The sequence below is a fragment of the Hevea brasiliensis genome, chromosome 4 (genome assembly GCF_030052815.1).
Source record: "Hevea brasiliensis isolate MT/VB/25A 57/8 chromosome 4, ASM3005281v1, whole genome shotgun sequence".
NCBI lineage: Eukaryota > Viridiplantae > Streptophyta > Magnoliopsida > Malpighiales > Euphorbiaceae > Hevea > Hevea brasiliensis.
In genome coordinates, this window is record NC_079496.1 from 36,312,364 (window position 1) to 36,340,331 (window position 27,968).

Below are 27,968 nucleotides of genomic sequence, written 5' to 3' on the forward strand. Positions count from 1 at the left end.
CCCGAGGAGGTCACTCATCGTTGTGACTCTCGGCTCGTTTAACTTCTTATGTTCTGTTTTTCTTATTTATAGTCAACTAATTAAACATTACTAATTATTTGTGTTTATGGCTTCTTAAGTTGTCTTAAGTGTGGTCCTAATCCCCTTAATTGTCCGGACCGACACCGGTCACCGGAATAGTGAAATCTACCAGGCTATGCAACCGGGGGTGTTAAATTACTAATGCCGGAGTGTAGCTTGTGTATCCAGTCACTCCGATTAGGGATACTGATTGATTACCCCCCATGCTGACCAAAATAGATTGACCCGACGTCCACAATTTCCTCCAACAGTAATCATGGCTGTTGAAGCTCAAAATCCGTTCTTGCCACTGCGGCTCATCCTTTAGGCTGATTACTAATCTGGTCATCTTCTCGATGGGAGGCTGGTTAAGATACCATGTTAACCCCTTCGTCTCCACAGGACACATATGACTGATGATCCAGAGGTGAAACAATTGAGAACAGCATTTAATGGATCCCTTGCCTTGTTGTCTGCAGTAAGTAAGGGTTAAGATAGTCTCGGCAAGAATTGCCGGTACTGGATTGACCTTCTATTTTTCTACTGCCCAGAACATCTCCACAACGTTGCAGGTTATAATTCCTGAAGGTCCAGGGAACAAGATCAGGCCATAGATCCCTAAAGCGAGCGTCAATGAAGCTTGATCCCACTGTTCATCTTGAATATATTGATCCAACCACTTCTTGAGATAAGTCTAATACCATCCATGCGTGTTCCCTTTGACAGTTTCCCTCGCCTTTGCTTCTTCCGGAGGAATCCCCATCATATGTGCGAACCGTTTCCAGGTCTGCCTATGCTCGAGGTGTAGATAAATTCGATTCTGCGCTGCATAAGAAATTTCTAGCAATGCCTGATATTCTTCCATAGTGGGAGCAGTATCGATATCGTTGAAAGAGAACACCCCATACTTAGGATTCCAAACTGACAGCATGGCCTTTAATGCCGGGACTTGGACTTTGACTCGTATCAAGGTTGCAATCCTCCCATATTTCTTCTCAAATCGTGCTTTGACCTGATCGGGAAATGACTTCCAACCATTAGCCAGACCCTCGAGATTGTTCATTCTGACCTCAATTTTGCTCAGGTCCAATGGAGGTAATAAGCCAGTATATTCTCTGATGACATTACTTTGTGGGGGCACTGAACTATGAGGAGGTTCGGGCCGCAGTTTAGCATTTTGTTCTGATTTAAGAACTTATTCTGCCAACTGACTCGAGGATGCCATATTAAAAATGATGCTTATCCTTTTACAGACCTTATTTTGGTGATGCCTGCAGGAAAGACTTGTTAGCAGGATAAATTTAGGTAATTTTGAATTAAACTGTTAGCAGAGCAACACCTACACATTTATCAAAGTAGGAAAGTGTGTAGGTTTTCCTAACAATATGATTCAAGATTACCCTAAAAAATAAGAACAAAATAAAACAAGCAGAATAGGGTAAGAGTAAGTATGCCCCTTTTGTCCTAAAATAGGAAGAGTCCTGGTATCGGATGGGTGCTGCCTAATTAGATAGTTCTATCTTATAAGGTAGCTTGCTACGGCTTCTAGCTATCGTGATAGTTTAGCTCAAGGTCTAATTTTCTAAAAGCCACAGGTTCCCAAATTGCCCCTACTGTAAACAGTAGAGCCCCATTTTATCCCCCATGATACTGTCGGGAAAGTTCCACGGGTATCACAGTAAATAGAATGAGTTTCAATCTGAGCAGAAGCCTTCACGGATACAAACGGGGTAAAACCCACGGGTACCGCTACATGATCCCCTCCTATTTTCCTAAAAGGGTAAGAAAGCCCGGGTAGAGGGCTGAAGTGTGTGAGGAGATTATGTGAGTGCTCAGTGTGTGAAGGGGCACCTTTACCTCTTCCCAATATAGGGGGAGTTTTTTATTTTTCCTTTTTAAATGAAGAATGCTGTAGGGAATAAAACAAGCAAAACGGTTAGCAAAAATAACAATAATTAACATAAGGAATTTTGCAAATTAAGCCCACCTAACTATGGTTGGATCATAAAATTAAATATGCTTTTGGGCCTCTGAACCGGGGTCAAGTTATTGTTCAATCCGCAACGGAGTCGCCAAGCTGTCGCAAGGGATTTTGCGGTCGCCTGGACGAACACTCACTGAAGTGGGAAAGAGTGAGGAGTTTCCACTTTAATTTTGAGGGAAATTAAAGAAAACCATTTGTGAAATACAAATTAAAATGAAACCACTTTAAAAACAGAGATTCTAGGTTTGGGGCCCGTAAACGGGTGGGGAAGGTGTTAGGCACCCCACCTCGTCCCTTAATGAGGGGGAGCAGATTTAACCTTGCATTCTTTATAAATTAAAATCGATAGTTAGGGGGGTTTGAATGGAAATGTTAATCCTTTTGATAAAAAGGAATATTTGATTTTTCACTAATTCGGATTACCCAGATACATAAGTAAATGAGACAACCTTAGTGAATTGGTGTTGTGTTGCGGTTCTCGTTTGTGGGATTACTTCGCATATTTGTTAGAATTTGATTTGAGAATCGGATAAGAACTCTCCTCTGATCTCTTTTAGATTTTTTTATAAGAATTTTTTAGTGAGAATCGGATAAGAACTCTCCTCCGATCTCTTTTAAATATTTATGAGAATTTTTGATTGAGAATCGGATAAGAACTCTCCTCTGATCTCTTTTAAATATTTATTAAAAATTTTGGATCGAGAATCGAATAAAAACTCTCCTCCGATCTCTTTTAAATATTTATTAGAATTTTGGATCGAGAATCGAATAAGAACTCTCCTCCGATCTCTTTTAAATATTTATTAGAATTTTGGATGAGAATCGGATAAGAAGTCTCCTCCGATATCTTATTTGGTTTGGATGAGGATCGGGTAAGAACTTTCCCCGGACCTCTTGAAATTTAATTACTATCATAACGCGCAAGGACCCTACCTTAAGCTAAGGGTTTTGGCATCCGAGGACATTGGGGACTTGGATTAAGCCCTTTTTCAAACTCATCGGTACCTTATGACTAGATAGGGGATATCGGACTGAACTTTTGCCAATCTCTTATGTGATCAACTTACCAGTACCCTTAGACAAGCAACATCCGCTCTCTTTTATTTGCTAGTCTGAAATTCAATCTTACTCCGACTCTCCACCTTACCTAGTCATCCTCTTGAGCTAGTCTAGTGGTTCGACTTCATGATTCTCTGATTTATTATCCTAATGTTTATCCCTTTTTTTTTTTTTTAAACTATTAGGTTAAAATATTACTACCAACACTTTATCAAACTACTTATACGTTATCCGTAACCCGAACACCCATGTTGGGAGATAAATAAAGACTAAGAATAAATAAATAACATGAACTGTTGTATCGAAAGATAGACTCATGAGGATAACCTCCTACGTGGGACCTTCTGACACAAGACAAACTTTAACGAAAATTACGAGCATAAATAAAAAGAAAATAAAAATGAGCACTGGATGAGGCAACGGTTCAAACACTCACCTGCAGGAAGTTGAACCTATTGATCTAATTATGGAGTCACGAATGTTGCAGAGTCTCGGGCTAATAGTCTGGGGACTAATGCTTGCCTTGAAATGACAAATGCCTAGTTAGCATATAATCGAACTGGAATAATAATGAAGGAGATTGAACTCAGAAAATAAAAGTAAATATAAAGGTGGTGAAAACAGAACTGAAACTTAAGAAAGGGTATCACAGAGTAATGAACAAACTAAAAATCAAGAGTTTCAGTGTCTAACATTTCTTCAAAGAAAATACTTGAGAAAACTGGTTTCTAAAGTCTTTCTAGCTTAAAAATAGTAGAGTAGCGAAACTGAATTAATTTTCAGAGCCTTTCCACTATAATCACCACCCTTTTTCTTTTCGTCCTCCTTTGAACAGTTTTCATGCAGGTATTTATAGGGACCGGGTGCTCCCCATGAAGGGTCAGGATTTATTTTGAAGGAGATGGAAGGTTTGGATTTTGAAGGACATGATCTGACGCTTGGGAATTAAAGAGAATCAGAATGAACAGCTGAGATCCTTTTCAGAAATTTTGTCCTTTTTTTCTTCTAATCTGACGGTTCCAAATTTTCTTGTCCAGGGCGATCCAAGGGCTGGGAATAAAAGGCTCCGGTCTTGTCGTCTTCTTCTTTGATCCAAGGGCTCCGGGCTTGTCCTTACAAGTAAAATCAACGGTGGAGATTGGGATGTACAGCACTGTCATGACATACTCTGGCATCTGTCAGTAATGTGGGCGATTCTGAGGCGTGCGGTGGAGATTTCGTCTGTAACGCTTTAACTACTTCGGCTCTGATTATGACGACAGTTAGAGGAAGTTGTCTTATTCCCTTTGTTTTTCGACCTCCCCTCCCTTCCGATCTTTCTAACACGATCCTTTTCCGGTCTCTCATGCCGGGCTCCCCTCTTCCGACCTCTCATACTCTGATCTTCTTCTTTATTTGTCCGATTCAGTTAAAGCATTTATTCCTTCGATTTTCGAGGCATCCGCTTCGTTTTCTGATCGCAATAAATGCTTAGACTTTCCCTATATATATACCTTCAACGGGAAACCCCTCCGCATTTGATTTTCTCCTCTTTCCTTCTCACATTTCCTGTTCTAAATGCCCCGGCAATAATCCTGGCCATGATAGTTGCTTTTGATCTTTTTCCGATTGTCCTCTTTATTCCTCGACTGAAAATTTACGATCCCAGTGATCGGAGAATTATGATAACCTCATTTGATGATAGTGAGAGAACCAGACTAATTTGCCGACCTAGATCGAGGACTTCGATTGTGTCGATCTCGAATCGTTCGACCGATATAATCGGCGAACTGATTTCGAGCGAGAAGACTGCTAATATTCCTCTTAACATCGGTGACTGCCCCTTGAAGTTCATTTGGCTCCTCACCACATTGGGCATCCCGACTATAGCTCGGTTCTGGTCGATGACAGTGGAGATGACTCTCTATCCTCATAAGAGTCATAATCACCCCATCTGAGCTGTATGTCTATCCGCTGTCTATGGCCGGACAAATCTTTTGATTCAGCCATAAGACTAGGCTTTGACATAGGCCTTTATTAGATAGGATGTTCCACCGATCTCTAAAGATAGCCCCTATGATGTAATTAGACCTTTAATGTAATCCGATCTGCCATCAATCCTTCGAGAAGCCGACCTGCAGTCGTTCAGCCAAGAGTATAACATTCAGCCCGATTCATACGAACTCATTAAGTGTCACGGCGATCTTTGAGCCAATCACTTCTTCGAAGAGAATGATATGATTATGGTAAACGAAGAGCAATTAAAAGCCAGACTGCGGTTCCCTCTTGACGACTTCTTCAAGGAAGTTTTAAAATTTCACAAAGTGTGCATAGCCCAAGTTCACCCGAACTCATGGCGGATCTTAGTGGCCTTCAGAGGCCTTTGCCGAGCCAAAGGACTCAGTCCAACGGCGAAGGTATTCGCCGAGCTACATAGGCTAACTCGCCGAAAGGACGATGAGTACTGGTTCTTTCAGGCGAAGCCACATTGCGGGCTCTTTACCGATCTGCCCTCCTCCCTGAAGAATTGGAAGAATCGCTTCTTTATTCTGAGGAGCAAAATTCCGAACGGCTTTGAGGGTTTCCCACACAGCTGGCTACACCAGGGCCCCCTACTTCCGAAGCGCATCACCCTGAATAGGGAAGAGGGCCTAATGGTGATGGAACTGAAAGATCAGGCGGCCAGATAGAAATTCTCTTGTTTAGATGCAGTGACAGCCGAACTGCATCATTGGACTATACAGCTGGTCACCGGCCAAGAACGCGGGCTTCAGCTCTTTGACCTCGGCTTCGGTACTTTATATATCTCTGATCTTTGGGCCTTAGCAATCTCACTGACCTTTTCTCTGTGCAGTTATGGCAAGCGGCGAGGCTTCTAAAGAGAGCCGAAAGCGGAAAAGAGAGATCTCCCGGAAAGTGTGGGAAATGAAGCAGGCCGAGCTGCTTCAGACGCCCAAGCATGAGCCTGGGAAAATGCAAGGAGGCTCGTCTCAACCCTCGGGACAGCCGATCCCCGACATAGAAGTGGTCTGGTCTCCTCCTCATCAAGAAGAGCCGCCACCACCCCCTCTAGTTGCTTCGAGTGCGGAAGGGGGTCCTTCCCAACCACCTGTGAGGACCCTTTCCCGTGGTGCCCAAATCCTGATCCACTCGCTGGAGAAGAACCGCACGGTTCGAGAGAACCCGAGTTTTGCTAAGGTCCTGGGGTCCTCCATTTGCCTTCGGGAGGATCGGGATAGGCTAACCCCAAACAGCCTCGACGATATCCTAACACAAACTATGAGCCTGAGCGTGGAGAGTCTGGTGAACCAACATATTATCTGGGAGAAGGCTCACCGCTTGAGGCAGGATGTCGAGAAGGTGGGTCAGGAAGCTGCTTCCCTCCGATCTCAACTTTCGTCTGCCCAAAACTACGTATCTGAAATTGAGGGGCGAATGAAATTTTACGAGGATAAGCTGGCTGAGCAGGCTCATGTTCTTGAAGAGGTTCAGGCGCTTCTAGCTGCTGAAGTCGCTCGCCTCACTGAGGAGCTTAAAGCAAAAGAAGAAGAGGCAGTGACGAGGGAGGCTGGTGCTTATGTGAACGCTCATGGGGATCTCTTGGCCGAGCTCAGGAAGCTGTATCCCGAGGAGGACTTCTCTTGAATGGTGGATCTGGCTCCCCAGGACGAAGAGGATAGCGAGGAGGAGGCTGAAGGTGAGAGAGGAAGCGAACAAAATGTAGAACAGGCTGGGGGTGATCCTCCAGCCGAATGACTTGTATAAATTTTCGCTTTGAGATGAAATGAAATTCCCCTTTTGTTCAATGAATGGATGGGATCGGAAAGTATCTGAATTGCATAAGCACCTGATTGTCTGAACATATTAAAACAACTAAAAGTGATTATTAATCCAAGTGTAAGAGGTTAGAAAACATTGTAAGCATGAGATCGGCTGAGAACAAACGCTAAACGAGACTTGATTAAAATTGGAAATTTAATTTGAACACTTAAGATCGGAATCATCATTAAATCGGATTGAAACCTTAACTTTATCAGACGATTATCCCCAAACTTTTAAAAGGGAGATCGGCAATAAGACTGGTGACATAAAGGTCTAGTGTTAGTTCAATTTCGTTTGACAAGAGAGATCGGACATGTAATTGACTAATCAGGAGACTTGACAATTGGTTTGAGAGATTGGTGAGGCTTTAAATGATATGGGGACTTAGCATTGATTCGATTCCTTTTGAGGAGAGATCGGAAATGTGATTGACTTGTTAGGAGACTTGATAATTGGTGAGGCTTTAGACTTAGTATTGATTCGATTCCTTTTGAGGAGTGATTGGAAATGTAATTGACTGGCAAAGGGAGACTCAGTGCAGGGGATCAGTTTCAAAGTTTATTGATTTCGGGGATCGGCCAAAATATGGTGTCGACACCTAGCATGGCTTGGAACCAAATCTAGGTTATTGGATATATAGTATAAGTTAAATTATATTTAAAGTGTTTAAATATGAATTTAATTGTGAGAAATTAATTAATGGAGATTAATTAATTAATTTATATTTTATATAAATTGATTAGAAGAGGAGAAATAATGATTTTGGGTTGAGAACTCAAAATTAAAACATAAGGGTAATTTGGTCATTTCACATGGTGACATGTGGCACCATGAGATAGTGACACATGACATCATATAAGTTTGTCATTTGTCTTCCTATCATGCAAGGTGATTAAAGTCAAGATGAAGTCTAACTTTAACACTTGGCTTAATGTGATTAAGTCAATTAAAAATAAGATGCAATGTGGTGGTGACATGTGGCAAAGGGTTTAAGTGATTATTTGACCTAATTATAAAAGGGAAAAGAAAAGAAGAAACACATAACTCTCTCTTGTCTCTCAAAGGTGGCGACACCTCTCTCCCATCTGCTCTTCTTGCTTTCTTCATCAATTCAAAGAGAAATCATTCATTCCTTTTGAATTAAAATTGCTAGAAATTATTTTTAGTGTCCTATACACACATATAACCTCTCTAAAAGCAAAACCCCAAATTATAATTGGTTGGCAAGGCTTGAGAAGCAAGTTTGGGGGTTGCCCATTGGTGATCTTAGTGTGGACAAGCTAGAGAGACAATACTTGGGGTCTGAAGAGCTTCCAAAAGATGTCAATTGCATCCATAGTGCATCAAAGAGGTTAGTGCCCAAATTCCTCTTTCAAATTAAGATTTAATTGAATTAATTTGTTAATTCACAATGTTGAATGAAAAATGAAGATCTTAATACATATTAAAAGTCTTTTAATATGCAATTGAGCATTGAAATTAATTAGGCACATAAGAGATGTGGCATGATGCGTGAAACCCTAGAGCAAAATCATGCTTCCGCTCCTTCAGCTTAATGTTATCATTAAAACGCTCTTCAAACCTCTTGCAACTATCAACTTTTGTAGGCACTGTAATGGTTGGGCTCCAACCACTAGAGGAATTGTCCACTTTACCCATGAACCTCACGGTTTTGTCCCATAGGTGGAATGAAGAACTTCCCAGGAGGTCACCCATCCTAGGATTTCTCTCTTGCGAGCACGCTTAATCCTAGAGTTCTTTCAACTCTCCAGGCCATTCCACCAAAAGGCACCTCTAGTAATTAATTCCCCCATTTTATATATCATTACTTTTTGAGCCCAAGATTATCTCTGTGCTTTGCCGATGTGGGATTTGCCTAAGGGACCTTTCTCTCCCCTTTTCGGGAGTCAGCGTCCTAGTTGAGGTTTGCCCCACCATTGCCTAAGAGGACACGTGAGCGGTTCTGATACCAATTGTAATGGTCGGGCTGCAACCACTAGAGGAATTGTCCGCTTTGGCCATGAACCTTACGGTTTTGTCCCATAAGTGTAATGGAGAACTTCCCAGGAGGTCACCTATCCTAGGATTTCTCTCAAACGAGCACGCTTAACCCTGGAGTTCTTCCAACTCTCTAGGCTATTCCATCAAAAGGCGCCTCTAGTGATTGGTTCCCCCATTTTATACATCGGCAAAGCACGGAGATAGTCTTGGGCTCAAAAAGTAATGATATATAAAATGGGGGAACTAATCACTAGAGGCGCCTTTTGGTGGAATGACCTTGAGAGTTGGAAGAACTCCAGGGTTAAACGTGCTCACTTGAGAGAAATCCTAGGATGAGTGACCTTTTGGGAAGTTCTCCATTCCACCTATGGGACAAAACCGTGAGACTCATGGCCAAAGCAGACAATTCCTCTAGTGGTTGGAGCTCGACCGTTACAATTGGTATCAGAGTCGCTCGCGTGTCCTCTTGGGTGATGGTGGGGCAAACCTCAGCGAGAACATTGAGTCCCGAAAAGGGGGGGAGAAAGGTCCCTTAGGCAAATCCCACATCGGCAAAGCATGAAAATGGTCTTGGGCTCAAAAGTAATGATATATAAAATGGGGGAACTAATCACTAGAGGCGCCTTTTGGTGGAATGGCCTGGAGAGTTGGAAGAACTCCAGGGTTAAGCATGCTCACTTGAGATAAATCCTAGGATGGGTGACCTCCTGAGAAGTTCTCCATTCCACCTATGGGACAAAACCGTGAGTCTCATGGCCAAAGCAGACAATTCCTCTAGTAGTTGGAACCCGACCGTTACAATATATATCATTACTTTTTAAACCCAATACCATCTCTATGCTTTACCGATGTGAGATTTGCCTAAGGGACCTTTCTCCTCCCCTTTCAGGACTTAGCGTCCTCGCTGAGGTTTACCCCACCATCACCCAAGAGGACACGTGAGCAGCTTTGATACCACTAAAACATGTCACACCTTACAGAGGAGTAAGGTGTGACATGTTTTAGGGAGAAAGGCCCCTTAGGCAAATCCCACATCGGCAAAGCACGGAGATGGTCTTGGGCTCAAAAAGTAATGATATATAAAATGGGGGAACTAATCACTAAAGGCTCCTTTTAGTGAAATGGCCTGGAGAGTTGGAAGAACTCCAGGGTTAAGCGTGCTTGCTTGAGAGAAATCCTAGGATGGGTGACCTCCTGGGAAGTTCTCCATTCCACTTATGGGACAAAACCGTGAGGCTCATGGCCAAAGCGGACAATTCCTCTAGTGGTTGGAGCCCGATCATTACAATTGGATAAAGGTCCCTTAGGCAAATCCCACATCGGCAAAGCACAAAGATGGTCTTGGGCTCAAAAAGTAATGATATATAAAATGGGAAAACTAATCACTAGAGGCACCTTTTGGTGGAATGGCCTGGAGAGTTGGAAGAACTCAAGGGTTAAGCATGCTCGCTTGAGAGAAATCCTAGGATGGGTGACCTCCTGGGAAGTTCTCCATTCCACCTGTGGGACAAAACCGTGAGGCTCATGGCCAAAGCGGACAATTTCTCTAGTGGTTAGAGCCCGACCGTTACAATTGGTATCAAAGCCGCTCGTGTGTCCTCTTGGGCGATGGTGGGGCAAACCTCAGCGACGACGTAGAGTCCTGAAAGGGGGGGAGAAAGGTCCCTTAGGAAAATCCCACAGTGGCAAAGCACAGAGATGGTCTTGGGCTCAAAAAGTAATGATATATAAAATGGGGGAATTAATCACTAGAGGCACTTTTTGGTAGAATGGCCTGGAGAATTGGAAGAACTCCAGGGTTAAGCGTGCTCGCTTGAGAGAAATCCTAGGATGGGTGACCTCCTAGAAAGTTCTCCATTCCACCTATGGGACAAACCGTGAGGCTCATGGCCAAAGCGGACAATTCCTCTAGTGGTTGGCGCCCGACTGTTACAGGCACAATCTCTCTAGTATATCTGCTCAGCCGAATAAACTCCCTCTCATACTCTGCTATAGTGAGATGTCTCTACTTCAAGTTTATAAATTCTCTCCTCCTATCCTTAAGATAGATATGGTTGATATATTTCTTTCTGAACTCAGCCAGAAAGAACTCCCAAGTCAATTCAGCAGGCTGGACCGTGTGTGATATTTTGTCCCACCACTAATATGCATATTCCTAAAGCATTACAACTGCACACTCTAAGCTCTACTCAGGAGTACAATGTAACTGTTGGAGAATCCTCTCTGTCCTCTCCAACCGATACTCAGCCGCTGCTGGATCATCTTCTTTCTTTCCGTTAAAATCCACTGCCCCATATTTCCTAAACTTCTCCATGTGAGACTTATGTGACTGTTGAGCCTGTGGGATGGCTCCTATCATCTATCTAAAGAGATCAGCCATCTACTCGAAAAAGAACTGATGTGGCTGTGCAGGCTATCCAGATGCCTGTGTAGCTGGATCTCTTATGCCTCTGTCACCACTACTACCAGGGGCATGACTTTCTACCTTCTTATCAATAGTCCTCAATGAATCTGACTCCATTCCTGAACCTAAAATAGACAGGAGGGTAGATTTACATAAGTGTCACCTCAATTTCCTATAGATGCAATGCATGATCACACACATGTCATGTCTTTCTATCAATCTAGGTCTAGGAAAGCCTAAATCAAAGCTCTAATACCACTAAATGTAACACCCCTACCCGATTTATAGTGAAATCGAGTAAAGGAATGCCATATTCTGTGCATGGAGTACCTAAAATTGTATTAGAACAATTTCCTTTCTTAATGTTTACTTTTTATTTTTAATAAAATTTAAAATGGAAAAATTGTAAGAGTTTTCCTTAAACATTTAACATCTACCTGTTAATAACAATATTTATAATTTGCAATTGCAACAATTATTGACAATCAATTCTCATCATATTTGCATTCAACTTCATTCCTTCATCATATGTAAATAATAACATAACATATGTTCAGACATAAACTTGTAAATGTAACAAAATATGTTTATACTTAAATTACAGTCATCCAAAATAAATTTACATCCTGTGTTTTTAGTACATGACAATTGGGCATACAAAAGCGAGTGACCAAAATGCATCTAGTATTAGTAGTGCATATACCACAAAGTCCAAGTATGAGATGACTTCGGACTTTCCTGCAAATCCACTCTTTCCTCTTCTGTCTGACTATCCACTCTTTACCTTTCATACCTACACGAGGAAAAACCTACGCGCTAAGCTTTACAGCTTAGTGGTGCACTCTAAATTAAAAAAAAAATAACGTTCCAAAATAAAAGAAAGTCAAAATATCAAATCTATGACTATTTCCAAATGCAAATGTAACACCCTCATATTAGGCAGTTCCGTACATTTTACTATTTCGGTGACTAATATCTGTTCGAACAGTTAAAATATTGAGAACTATAATTAAATTATAGAGGGAAGTCATAAATTAAATTAATAAAGATCAAATGAGGTTGGATGAAGACAAGAACAATGAAGCACAATCGGTTAAATGAGCCTGAGTTTTGAAGATGGGTGACCTACACGAGAAGTGATTGTAAGATCAGTTAGTATCCTAGATTTGTGTGGAACTCTATAGAATCCTTAATCAAGGATTAATTTAGACATTATTGGGAATTTGAAAACCAAAGAAAGGAAAAAAGAAGAAGCACAAACAAGTGAATCATAATCTTAGGACTCATCGAGTATTATTGTAAAAGATGGACTATAACCCGATAAGGGGCATTTTGGTCAATTCACTTCAAAAGTTAACATTTGACCTAAATGTCCAATTAAAATGAGTAAGACTAAAACAGTAGAATGAAATTAAAATATGGAGATGTGTATGTTTAAAATGAGTAAGGATTTTGAAGATTGAAAATCACCAATTGAGGTAAGTTTATGTTCAAGCTTAGTTACATTGGATTTCTTGAAATTAAGTTTAATTATGATGAATTAGAATTAGAAATAAATGAAATCATGTTTGAATCTTGAAGAGGGAATTTTGGCCGACTTTAGGGTTTTGATGAGTTTGATGGAATTAAACATGAATTCTAACTTAGATGAAACGGTATACATTGTAACACCCTCCCGGTAGCAATTCCGTACATTCTACTGTTCCGGTGACCGATGTCGGTCCGGACAGCTAGAACGTCCGGAAAAATATTTAAACTAAAGTGAGGAACCAAAATTAACTCAAATATTAATAAGAAAAATTTAGTAAAAATTTTAGAAATAAAATACAACCAAGTTAAGCAGTAGGTGCCCTAGCGAGGTAACCTGAGAGGAAGTTGCGGTTCTCGCAACTAGGAGCCCTAGACCCGGGGAAAAAATTATAAAATAATTTTTGGGACTTCAGAGAAGGGTTATTGAGGTTCCTATAGCATTAGAATGCCAAGAAAATACCTAGAAAAATTTTCCAATCGGTACAGACAACTTTGACCCGTTAAGCCAAACGAAGGGCATTTTGGTCATTTCGCCTTCAGAGGTGATTTTTGGCCGACTTGTCCAGTTGAGTAAATAATTAATATGACATAAAATATGAATAAACATTACAAGAAATTAAATTGGAAATGAGTAGTGGAGGAAAGAAAAGAAAAATACAATATATGCAATTTGTGACATCATTGTGATATCATTTAAAATTGTCCACCAATCACAATTAAGCAACCATTTGACTAACTAATAAAAGAGACTAAATGAATACCAAAATAACCAAAAATACAGCAGCCATCTCCCTCCCCAAAAGCCAGCCAAAACATGCCCTAGACAACCTCCATTGATTTTTTTTAATCAAAGCTTAATTTCTCCCTTTGTTACACCACTAAACCCTAACCCCTTTCATTAAAACTTGACCATATCTCTTGGGGAAGCTTTTGGCAGCCAAGAAGAGGAAAGAAAGTGAAGTTTTGAGTTGGGAAAAATCTGCCTACAAGAGGTTAGTGCATATATACACCTAAAGTTCTTTATTTCTATGTTAAGGGACTTAAACTAAGTAAGGTATTGTAACTAAAATGAAAAAAATTATGTGTATGTATGCCATGCATTTCGGCAGCCCTATTAAAGGAATAGAAATGGAGTGTTTGATGGACTTAGAGTGAACTAGAGCTTAGGTTTAAAGTGTATACATATATATATATATAAAGAATGAAAGAGTTAATTAGGGAAATTGTGAAAACTTTGAAATTTAGCTAGGGTTTAGGAATGAAAATTTGACTTGGCTTATGAAATGGTTAAAGAACATTCTAATGGTCAATTAGTGACCATTTGAGGTATGTTGACCATAAATTGGACTGAAAAATGGCATGGCAAAGTGGAATGGTAGGCTGCCTAGGGACAGCAGCAGAGTGGCTGAGATTCCAGCCCATTTACACAGCCATAACTTTGGCTGTGTAGGTCCAATTGGTGTTTGGCCAATTGGATATGAAACTAGGCTTATAATGGCACATTTTTGCTGAAGAAACCATGCCCAAAAGACCAAAGCAAGAGGACCAAAAGTTGGTCCCAATCCGGATACCCTGCAACAGCACCTGCAGAAATGACCAAATGAAACTGTTCATTTGGCCATAACTCACTGTAGCTATGGTCAATTGACCTAAAATTTTTACAGCAACAAGTTAAGACATATAAAAACAACTTTTATGAAGAAACCTACCCCAAATTATGACCAGAACCTGACCCAAATGGCAGTCACAGTCACTATTCATGGTACTGTAGATTTGGTAACTCTGCAGTTTTGGCAATCCGGCTAGCTGTGGTTTTTGGACCATATCTGGAGCTTCAAAACTCCAAATGGAGTGATTCAAAAAATGAAATTCAACTAGACAAAATAAGGAACAACTTTCATGTTTACCATTTCCTCAAATTCCCACTGCAACAGGGCCTAATGGAACAGTAAAGTTGGGTCACAAAAACTGAAATTTCTGTCCTCTTAGATTAAGTTGGGAAATGGTAATGGTGACCAATTCCAACAAGTTTTAAATGCCAAATGTGGTATGTTGGGAGTGCCAAAGTCAATGTACATATTTTCTATCCAAAAGTCAACATTTTTGTTGACCAATGAGGTGAATAGTAACACCAAAACTTGAAATTCACAAATTGAAGAATTTAAAAGTTTCAAATGCCCTAGTATACCTAACAAGATTGGTTTGGATAGTTTGACATGCCAATAGGGTTCAGTTAGCAGTACTGCACATGGCAATATGCCGTTCTGTGATTTCATGGCTTTTAGCCATTCTGACCTTGCATTGAGATTTGGCCTTGTGCCTGAGATTATTCTGACTTGGTAGGCATTACATTGCTGCCGGAGATGCATTTGTGACCGATGGTGTGACGGCGAGTACTAGATACCCGGTGCGGTTTACCCGTTATCGATCCGATGCGTCTAGTGTAGGTTACTTGGGGCAACCAAATGAATAAAAGTGGACAAAGTTAATGATACACAAATTCAAAACAAATAAAACATATACATTCGTTACATATTTATTTCTTGCTATCTTTTATTTTATTATTGCACCACTAAGCATTATTGCTTAGCGCGTTGCTTTTGCCACGCGTAGGTTCTGGAGATACAGATCGTGAGCCCAGTAGACCGCAGACTGGGTGAGTCCATCCTACAGTTCTGCACAGTGTCCGTGTCACCTCAACTTCTGCAGTGCATTGGTAGGACACTAGGTGTTATTTTGGTGATTTGTAATTAAATTTTATTTTCTTATATGTATTTGGATTATGTAATGTATTTAGATGTTCATGTAAATGATGAAAATGGTGTTTGTAAATGGAAAAGTAAATGTTTATTTGTGATTTATACGTGATCATCACATGTGATGGATGATTGAGAACTAAAATTGAAATGTTGTTGAGATCTTGATATTGAGATTTTGTTGATGAATTGAAGTTGGGATTGTTTGGAAATTATTTGGAAGTGTTTTTAACAGGTTCCGAAGAACTGTTTTCTCCATTTTTAGCCGGTACTCTGCCGGATTTTCTTAAAATTTTCGGAACCTCAAATAAATTATGATTTCAATAAATGACTTAAATGAGTTATCTTTCACAAATTATATTCAAAAGCATGATATAAATTAATTAAGGTATATTAGAGTGTCTTTGGTACCGTGTGGCATTACTTACTCGGGTATCTTGTACGGGTAAGGGTGTCACATTTAGTGGTATCGAGCACGGTTTAGGCGTTCGGGCCTAGATTGAGTCCATACCATGCATTGCATTTGTAAGAGTCGAGGTGACACTAATGCAGATCTGTTTGTCTTTCTTATTTTGAATAGGATATGGACCCTACATCTCGGAGGCGGTTGAGGAGGAAGTGGAGAGTCATGCTCCACTGCGGCGGTGAGGCGGGGTATGGGAGAACCTGCACCTCCAGCTCAAGCAGAGCCTGCTCAGCCTCCATAGGCCATGTTCCAGCAAATGGCCGATTTCTTTTGACAAATGGCCGGAGTAATGCCAGCAGCACCACCACCACCACCACCTCCACAACCAAAATCACACCTGGAAAAATTGAGAAAGTATGGAGCAGTGGACTTCTTTGGCAAGAGAGAAGATGATTCTGTTGTAGCCGAGAATTGGTTGAACAGAACAGGCAGAGTCTTAAAACAACTCCACTGCACTCCAGAACAAAACCTAGAAGCTGCCATATCTCTGTTGCAGGATGATGCTTATGAATGGTGGGATACGGTGTCCAGTGAAGTACAGCCAGAAATGGTAACTTGGGAATTTTTCCTCTCAGAATTCAAGAAGAAATATGTGGGTACTGTATACCAAGAAGAGAGAAGAAGAGAGTTTATTAATCTGAGGCAGTGACAGTTGTCAGTGGCCGAGTATGAGAAGGAATTCGTCCGATTAAGCCGCTACGGAAGGGAGATAGTCCCTAGTGAAGCTGAAAGATGTAAGAGATTTGAAGAGGGGCTAAATGACAACATAAAGATCCAGCTCACTGCCTTGGGAATCACAGAATTTATCAAGTTAGTGGAAGCTGCAATAAAGGTTGAAAAAGTAAGAATCAGTGAGCAGACCAGAAGGGATAGACAGCAGAAGAGGGGACCAGTCAGTCGATTCGGCTCACGCATCCGGGAAGAGGTTCAAGGGTCCACCGCACGAGTTGGGTCGACCACACGGTCGGGGTCAATCTCGAGGCGAGCCACGATTTACCCCTAGGAGAGGTCGGTCCACACCATCGGTGGGCGGCTCTCGAGGATGGGGTTGAGGACCAGCCCGGCAACCACGCATGTCCACACTGCCTAAAGTGGCATAAGGGGGAGTGTTGGAGAGTAACTGGTGCCTGTTTAAGGTGTGGGTCGACAGAGCATCAGTTGAAGAACTGTCCACGCAGAACTACTACAGCTGCTCTAACTCAAGCAGACAGACCTACTCCTGCACCACAAAGGGGTAGGAAATCTGGCAAATCTGATGCCGTGGGACCATCACAGAGGCCTACATCTGAGCCAGCAAAGAGGCCTGACAGCAGATCACCTGCCAGAGCTTATGCCCTGAGAGCTCAGGAGGAGCAAGATGCCGGGCGTCATCGAGTGCGTTCTCCTCTACAATACACTGTGCATGCATTGGTGGATCCAGGATCCACTCATTCATACATCCGCATCAACCTACAGTAGAAAGGGGATACTAGTAGGGAAAGTGACCAAGACATTACGGTCACTAATCCATTGGGCCACGATGTAGTGGTGAACAAAGTATACAAGGGTTGCCCGTTAAGGATTCAGGGGTATGAATTCTTGGCAGACCTGATTGAGTTGCCCTTCCACGAGTTTGACGTGATTTTGGGAATGGATTGGTTGTCACGTCATCAGGCAATGGTTGATTGCAAATTGAAGAGAATTTCTCTGAAAACTTCTGAGGGTAATGAGATCACTGTTATGGGTGAAAGGACATATTTCCTGTCCAATGTCATCTCAGCCACAGTTGCAAGAAGAATGATGAGAAAAGGCTGTGAAGCCTACCTAGCACATGTGGTGGATACTAGGCAGGCTAAGCCAAACCTGAGTGGTATACCCACAGTAAGAGACTTCCCAGAAGTATTTCCTGAAGAATTGCCTGGTTTGCCACCAGAAAGGGAAGTTGAATTTGCTATTGAGACACTGCCGGGTACAACACCCATTTCCATTGCTCCTTATAGGATGGCACCCACTGAATTGAGGGAGTTGAAAACTCAGTTGCAAGAGTTACTTGATAAGGGGTTTATACGCCCCAGTGTGTCACCATGGGGAGCTCCAGTGCTGTTTGTGAAAAAGAAGGATGGGACTTTGAGGAAATGCATTGATTACCGGCAGTTAAATAAAGTGACTGTGAAGAACAAATATCCATTGCCTAGAATTGATGATCTGTTTGATCAGTTGAAGGGAACAGGAGTATTTTCTAAAATTGATCTCAGATCAGGGTATCATCAGTTGAGGGTGAAGGATGCAGATGTGCCAAAGGCGCATTCGGGACCGTGACGGGCATTATGAGTTTCTGGTGATGCCCTTTGGCCTAACAAATGCACCAGCGGCATTCATGGACCTTATGAACCGTATCTTCCTTCCATACCTAGATCGGTTCGTAGTGGTCTTTATTGATGATATTTTAGTGTATTCCAAGACCAGGGAAGAACATGATGAGCATTTGAGGATTGTTCTGCAAACCCTGAGAGAAAAGAAGCTGTATGCTAAGTTGTCCAAGTGTGATTTTTGGTTGAATGAGATTGCATTCCTTGGACACATAGTGTCAGCTGATGGGATTAGGGTGGATCCCAAGAAAATAGAAGCAGTGATGGAATGGAAGCCTCCCAGGAATACAAGCGAGTCGAGAAGTTTCTTGGCGCTATTTGGTATTCTGAGAGATTTGTGAAGGGATTTTCCTTAATAGCTGCTCCAATGACCAAGTTGTTACACAAGAATGTCGGATTTGACTGGAATGACAAGTGTCAGACCAGTTTTGAGAAGTTGAAGGCTATGTTGATAGAGGCACCAGTGTTAACACAGCCAGTGTCAGGAAAAGACTTTGTGGTCTACAGTGATGCCTCACATAATGGGCTAGGGTGTGTATTGATGCAAGAGGGAAAGGTGGTCGCTTATGCTTCCAGGCAGCTAAGGCCACATGAACAAAATTACCCTACCCATTATCTAGAGCTTGCAGCAATTATCTTCGCATTGAAGATATGGAGGCATTACTTGTATGGTGAAAAGTGCTACATTTACACAGACCACAAAAGCCTGAAATACTTGCCAACCCAGAAGGAGCTCAACCTTAGACAGAGACGATGGATTGAGTTCCTGAAGGACTATGATTGTGTAATTGACTACCATCCTGGGAAGGCAAATGTAGTTGCTGATGCTTTGAGCAGAAAATCCATCACAGCTTTGAGATCATTGAATGCCCGTCTATCTTTAGTTCAAGATGGAGCTATTTTGACTGAGTTGCAAGTGAGGCCAAACCTGCTACAGCAGATTTTAGATGGGCAAAAAGTAGATGAAAAGTTACTGGCTATTATGAGCAAAATCCCAGAGGGAAAAGCAGCTGACTATGAGGTGAAAGAAGACGGGTGTCTGCGCTACAAAGGAAGACTGTGTGTACCAGATAATGGGGAATTGAAAGCCAGTATTCTAAAAGAGGCACACACCAGTGTATATGCTATGCACCCAGGAAGTGCAAAGATGTATCATGATCTGAAGCTCCAGTATTGGTGGCCTGGTATGAAGAAGGACATAGCTGACTATGTGACTAAATGCTTGACATGTCAGCAAGTCAAGGCAGAACATCAAGTTCCATAAGGTTTGCTACAGCCTATACGCATACCTGAATGGAAATGGGATCGGGTCACCATGGATTTTGTAAGTGGTCTACCTCTCACCCAGAAGAAACACGATGCAGTATGGGTGATAGTTGATAGATTGACAAAGTCAGCACACTTCTGCCGATTAGGGTGACTACTACTCCGGAGAAGTTAGCGAGTGTATATCGGTGAGATAGTTAGGCGCATGGAATTCCACTTTCCATCATATCTGATCGAGACCCAAGGTTTACATCGAGATTTTGGAAGAAGTTGCATGAATCCTTGGGTACACAACTCCACTTTAGCATAGCTTTCCATCCTCAGACGGATGGGCAATCAGAAAGAGTAATCCAGGTAAACAATTGAAACCAATGAAATTGATACAAATATTGAACTAAAATGATAATAATAACATGAAATATATGTCAGGTCCTTGAGGATATGCTGAGGAGTTGTGTCATTGAGTTTGAGGGAAGTTGGGATAGATACCTCCCACTGGCAGAATTTGCATACAACAATAGCTACCAAGCTAGTATCCAAATGGCCCCATATGAAGCACTGTATGGGAGAAAATGTAGAACTCCAGTGTCTTTGGGTGAATTGGCGAACAAGCGGTGGGCGGACACGGTGAAACAGACTGAGGAAAAAGTAAAACTAATCAAAGCCAATCTGAAGGTTGCCTCAGATAGACAGAAATCCTATGCCGACTTGAAGAGAAAAGAAATAGAATACACAGTTGGCGACAAAGTGTTCCTCAAGGTGTCACCGTGGAAGAAGGTATTGAGGTTTGGAAGGAAAGGTAAGTTAACCCCTAGGTTCATTGGCCCATATGAAGTCATTGAACGTGTGGGTCCAGTGGCCTATAGGCTAGCCTTACCACTAGAGCTGGACAAGATCCACAATGTATTCCACGTGTCTATGCTAAGGAGATACCGCTCAGATCCTTCATATGTCATCTCCAGGGAAGAAATTGAAATACAGCCGGATTTGACGTATGAAGAAGAACCTCTACGGATCCTGGCTCGGGAAGTAAAAGAATTGAGGAACAAGTAGATTCCACTGGTGAAAGTGCTTTGGAGGCACCACAACACCGAAGAGGCAACTTGGGAAAGTGAAGAAACGATGAGGCAACAGTTCCCTCAACTGTTTGCATCAGGTAAATTTTGAGGACGAAATTTAAATTAGAGGGGAAGAGTTGTAACACCCTCCCGGTAGCAATTCCGTACATTATACTGTTCCGGTGACCGGTGTCGGTCTGGACAGCTAGAACGTTCGGAAAAATATTTAAACTAAAGTGAGAAACCAAAATTAACTCAAATATTAATAAGAAAAATTTAGTAAAAATTTTAGAAATAAAATACAACCAAGTTAAACGAGCCGGTGCCCTAGCGAGGGGTAACCCAGAGGGAAGTTGCGGTTCTCTCAACTAGGAGCCCTAGACCCGGGGGAAAAGTTATAAAATAATTTTTGGGACTCCAGAGAAGGGTTATTGAGGTTCCTATGGCATTAGAATGCCAAGAAAATACCTAGAAAAATTTTCCAATCGGTACAGACAACTTTGACCCGTTAAGCCAAACAGAGGGCATTTTGGTCATTTCGCCTTCAGAGGTGATTTTTGGCCGACTTGTCCAGTTGAGTAAATAATTAATATGACATAAAATATGAATAAATATTACTAGAAATTAAATTGGAAATGAGTAGTGGAGGAAAGAAAAGAAAAATACAATATATGCAATTTGTGACATCATTGTGATGTCATTTAAAATTGTCCACCAATCACAATTAAGCAACCATTTGACTAACTAATAAAAAAGACTAAATGAAGACCAAAATAATCAAAAATACAGCAGCCATCTCCCTCCCCAAAAGCCAGCCAAAACATGCCCTAGACAACCTCCATTGATTTTTTTCAATCAAAACTTAATTTCTCCCTTTGTTACACCACTAAACCCTAACTCCTTTCATTAAAACTTGACCATATCTCTTGGGGAAGCTTTTGGTAGCCAAGAAGAGGAAAGAAAGTGAAGTTTTGAGTTGGGAAAAATCTGCCTACAAGAGGTTAGTGCATATATACACCTAAAGTTCTTTATTTCTATGTTAAGGGACTTAAACTAAGTAAGGTATTGTAACTAAAATGAAAAAAATTATGTGTATGTATGCCATGCATTTCGGCAGCCCTATTGAAGGAATAGAAATGGATTGTTTGATGGACTTAGAGTGAACTAGAGCTTAGGTTTAAAGTGTATACATATATATATATATATATATATATAAAGAATGAAAGAGTTAATTAGGGAAATTGTGAAAACTTTGAAATTTAGCTAGGGTTTAGGAATGAAAATTTGACTTGGCTTATGAAATGGTTAAAGAACATTCTAATGGTCAATTAGTGACCATTTGAGGTATGTTGACCATAAATTGGACTGAAAAATGGCATGGAAAAGTGGAATGGTAGGCTGCCTAGGGACAGCAGCAGAGTGGCTGAGATTCCAGCCCATTTACACAGCCATAACTTTGGCTGTGTAGGTCCAATTGGTGTTTGGCCAATTGGACATGAAATTAGGCTTATAATGGCACATTTTTGCTGAAGAAACCATGCCCAAAAGACCAAAGCAAGAGGACCAAAAGTTGGTCCCAATCCGGATACCCTGCAACAGCACCTGCAGAAATGACCAAATGAACAGTAACTGTTCATTTGGCCATAACTCACTGTAGCTATGGTCAATTGACCTGAAATTTTTACAGCAACAAGTTAAGACATAGACAAACAACTTTCATGAAGAAACCTACCCCAAATTATGACCAGAACCTGACCCAAATGGCAGTCACAGTCACTGTTCATGGTACTGTAGATTTGGTAACTCTGCAGTTTTGGCAATCCGGCCAGCTGTGGTTTTTGGACCATATCTGGAGCTTCAAAACTCCAAATGGAGTGATTCAAAAAAGGAAATTCAACTAGACAAAATAAGAAACAACTTTCATGTTTACCATTTCCTCAAATTCCCACTGTAACAGGGCCCAATGGAACAGTAAAATTGGGTCACAAAAACTGAAATTTCTGCCCTCTTAGATTTAAGTTGGGAAATGGTAATGGTGACCAATTCCAACAAGTTTTAAATGCCAAATGTGGTATGTTGGGAGTGCCAAAGTCAATGTACATATTTTCTATCCAAAAGTCAACATTTTTGTTGACCAATGAGGTGAATAGTAATACCAAAACTTGAAATTCACAAATTGAAGAATTTAAAAGTTTCAAATGCCCTAGTATACCTAACAAGATTGGTTTGGATAGTTTGGCATGCCAATAGGGTTCAGTTAGCAGTACTGCACATGGCAATATGCCGTTCTGTGATTTCATGGCTTTTAGCCATTCTGACCTTGCATTGAGATTTGGCCTTGTGCCTGAGATTATTCTGACTTGGTAGGCTGTTGCATTGCTGCCGGAGATGCATTTGTGACCGATGGTGTGACGGCCCGAGGTACTAGATACCCAGTGCCAGTTTACCCGTTATCTAGTCCAGTCATCTAGTGTAGGTTACTTGGGGCAACCAAAAGAATAAAAGTGGACAAAGTTAATGATACACAAATTCAAAACAAATAAAACATATACATTCGTTACATATTTATTTCTTGCTATCTTTTATTTTATTATTGCACCACTAGGCATTATTGCTTAGCGCATTGCTTTTGCCACCCGTAGGTTCTGGAGATATAGATCGTGAGCCCAGTAGACCATGGTGGGTGAGTCCATCCTCTGATTACGCACGATGTCCGTGTCACCTCAACTTCTGCAGTGCATTGGTAGGACACTAGGTGTTATTTTGGTGATTTGTAATTAAATTTTATTTTCTTATATGTATTTGGATTATGTAATGTATTTAGATGTTCATGTAAATGATGAAAACGGTGTTTGTAAATGGAAAAGTAAATGTTTATTTGTGATTTATACGTGATCATCTTATGTGATGGATGATTGAGAACTAAAATTGAAATGTTGTTGAGATCTTGATATTGAGATTTTGTTGATGAATTGAAGTTGGGATTGTTTGGAAATTATTTGGAAGTGTTTTTAACAGGTTCCGAAGAACTGTTTTCTCCATTTTTAGCCGGTACTCTGCCGGATTTTCTTAAAATTTTCGGACCCTCAAAAAAATTATGATTTCAATAAATGACTTAAATGAGTTATCTTTCACAAATTATATTCAAAAGCATGATATAAATTAATTAAGGTATATTAGAGTGTGCCGGTACACCGTGTCGCATTACTTACTCGGGTATACTGTACACAGGTAAGGGGTGTCACATACATGATTGATGTGTTGAGTTTGCATGAACTTATATGAAATTGGAAGATGGAAAATTAGGATTTTGATTAGGGTTTTGTGATAGGAAGTGCAATTAGGATTCTTCATGCTAAATTAAAGTCATTGGATGTGCAATTGATGTGAATTGGTGTTGAATTGATGAAGGAATTAGTGAAAGTATAATTGAACAATTGGTGTTAAATTTAGACAGCTTGTGTCTAATGCACTTAAATGATCATAAGTTGAGCTACTTAACTCCAATTGGTGTGAAACTAATTGGAGATGAAAGTTAAGACATAATTCTTGAATTTTAATGAAGACACTCTGCCCAGAAAATGACCATAAGTTAACATCAAACTAGGCTTGAATCTGAAATTGCAATTCTAGACTTGGAGAAAATGACCAAATGAACAATACTTATTCAATTAGGCATAACTCACTCTAGGAAAACTCCAAATTAGGTGATTCTTAAACTAATGGAAACCTGAGACATAGGAGAGCAATTCTTATGAAGACCATAAAGCCAAATTATGACTCTAACTTGATCAAATTTCTAAACAAAATTAGCCCAGCAAATTTGCTTTGGTGCTAGACTGAACCTAAAAATGTGAAGGATTAGGCATCCGACTAGTTTTGGCAAAATTGCCATTGCTTGGACTACAAAACTATAAATGTAGTAATTCCAAAGCCAAAATTCTCATAAGACATAGAACTAAAAACTTTATGTTTTGCCTAAAACCCAGTTCATAGGGCAAAGTAGAAGAATTATTAAGGTAATTCAGGAATGGCAAATATGGAAATCTTGCACTTTAATAAAATTGTCCTGTGACCTCTGAATGATTAACAGACCATAACTTCCTCTATATAACTCCAATTGAAGTGGTTCAAAATGATTTGGAAACCTAAGCTAGAGACCTAAAACATTATTTTAGGGACTAGGGTAAAATTATGAACTTAATGTTAGTAATATGCCCTAGAGCATATCATTTAGTATATATCTTGTACATGTTTTATTAATAAAAGGCATTTTCACTTTTCCTTTTACGTAATATATTTATGTGTAATAGAAAAGGTCCATTGATATTTTGTTAAAAATTCTATTCTTAAGTTGTTAAGAATATGAGTGACAGTATTTCTAGCACAAAGTATCATAAATAGGTTCACAATCGAGGATACTTCACAATAAGGACATGATTTATCCAGAAAGATTGTAATCATGTTTATTTCCAAGTTATTTATATGAGATGTAAATAAGATGGAATGGTGAGTCTCATGCCATATAACAAACATGATAGGCACTTATACATGATAAGTAGGCCAAACCAGTGACATTTATGACAAGCACATGAAGTTTACTCTTGTCAATGTATTGTCATAAATCATATCAGTGCATATAATCTTTAGACCTGAGATAGCACAGTTATCTTGTATATAGGTGGTTTGAGTTTGATACTACTTTCATACTTGTATTATGTATGGGTATATGGGCATGTTTTGGCTCCTACTAGTTATATATGGAGGTAGGTGTTGATCAAGATGGAATCTGTTCTCTAAGTAAATAGGGATAAAATGCTATGTTCATTTAATTGTTCTTGATGTTTCAAGTTCCTGGCCAGGACAGATACATTTAATCAAAAAAGAGTTTTTGATAAGAAAATCTTTTTAATCAAGAACTGGAATTGAAAGAGAACATAATATTCATAGCAAATGGGGTTTGACATAAACCATGACTCCAGCTTGAATTGGGATTTTGTAACAGAGAGATTCTAGTGCATGGTAACATATGATTATAGGTTCACTTAAGGTAAACCTTATTACTGATTGGGTAGCCACGGCATGCTACGCTAAGTGTTAACCATGGTCTATGAGGTGCATAAAATGGTTTAGAGAAATCATTTATGGTAAGAAAGAGTTCTGATGATATTAAGAGTTGATATCATGTCTCATTGCCAATTAGTGATGAGCCTAGTAAGTCACACACATACACAAGTAATCACCAAATTAAATATGATTTAATTAATTAATTAATTAATTAATTAATTAATTAATTAAAGAGTTTAATTGATTAATTAAAATGTTTGGTTTGCAATTAGATTGCAAAGTCCCTAGCATGGCTTAAAACCAAATCTAGGTTATTGGATGTATAGTATAAGTCAAATTTATATTTAAAGTGTTTAAATATAAATTTAATTAATAAGAAATTAATTAATAGAGATTAATTAATTAATTTATATTTAATGTAAATTGATTAGAAGAAGAGAAATAATTATTTTGGGTTCAGAACTCAAAATTAAGACACAGGGGCATTTTGGTCATTTCACGGGGTGACATTTGACACAATGAGATGGTGACACATGACACTACACATAAGCTTTGTTAGTAGTATGCCTTAGAGCATATCATTTAGTATGTATCATGTACATATTTTTATTAATACAAGGCATTTCCACTTTTCCGTTTACATAATATATTTATGTGTAATAGAAAAGGTCCATTGATATTTTGTCAGAAATATTATTCTTAAGTTGTTAAGAATATGAGTGACAATATTTCTAGTACAAAGTATCATAAATAGGTTCACAATCGAGGATACTTCATAATAAGGACATGACTTATCCAGAAAGATTGTATTCATGTTTGTTCCCAAGTTATTTATATGAGATATAAATATGATGGAATGGTGAGTCTCATGCCGTATAACAAACATGATAGGCACTTATAAATGATAAGTAGGCCGAACCAGTGACACTTATGACAAGCACATGGAGTTTACTCTTGTCAATGTTTTGTCATAAATCATATTAGTGCATATAATCTTTAGACCTGAGATAGCACAGCTATCTTGTATATATGTAGTTTGAGTTTGATACTGCTTTCATACTTGTACTATGTATGGGTATATGGGCATGTGTTGGCTCCTACTAGTTATATATAGAGGTAGGTGTTGGTCAAGATGGAATCTGTTCCTCTAAGTAAATAGAGATAAAATCCTATGTTCATTTAATTGTTCTTGATGTTTCAAGTTCCTGGCCAGGACAGATAGATTTATTCAGAAAAGAGTTTCTGATGAGAAAATCTTTTTAATCAAGAACTGAAATTAAAAGAGAACATAATATTCATAGCAAATGGAGTTTGACATAAACCATGACTCGGCTTGAGTTGGGATTTTATGTGAGAGATTCTAGTGCATGGTAACATATGATTATAGGTTCATTTAAGGTAAACCTTATTACTAATTGGGTGGCCATGACATGCTATGCTAGGTGTTAACCATGGTCTATGAGGTTCATAAAATGATTTAGAGAAATCATTTATGATAAGAAAGAGTTCTGATGATATTAAGAGTTGATATCATGTCTCATTGCCAATTAGTGATGAGCCTGGTAAGTCACACACATACACAAGTTATCACCTATTTAAATATAATTTAATTAATTAATTAAAGAGTTTAATTGATTAATTAAATAGGTTTGGTTTGCAATTAAATTGCAAAGTCCCTAGCATGACTTGAAACCAAATCTAGATTATTGGATGTATAGTATAAGTTAAATTAATATTTAAAGTGTTTAAATATGAATTTAATTAATGAGAAATTAATTAATTGAGATTAATTAATTAATTTATATTTGATATAAATTAATTAGAAGAAGAAAAATAATTATTTTGGGTTAAGAACTCAAAATTAAGACACAGGGGCATTTTTGTCATTTCATAGTGTGACACGTGGCATCATGAGATGGTGACACATGGGATTACACATAAGCTTGCCAAATGTTTTTTTAATCATGTAAGATGATTAAAATTAAGATTAAATGTAGGTTTGACACTTGGCACAATGTGATTGGGTCACTTAAACCTAGAGCTAATCAAAGGGTGACATGTGGCAAGGGTTTAATGTGTTAACCTAGCTATTTAAGTGTTGTTATGAAAAGAAAAAGCAACTAGCAGCCACTCCTCTCCTTTGTCACGCCATTTTGAGGCTTTTCATC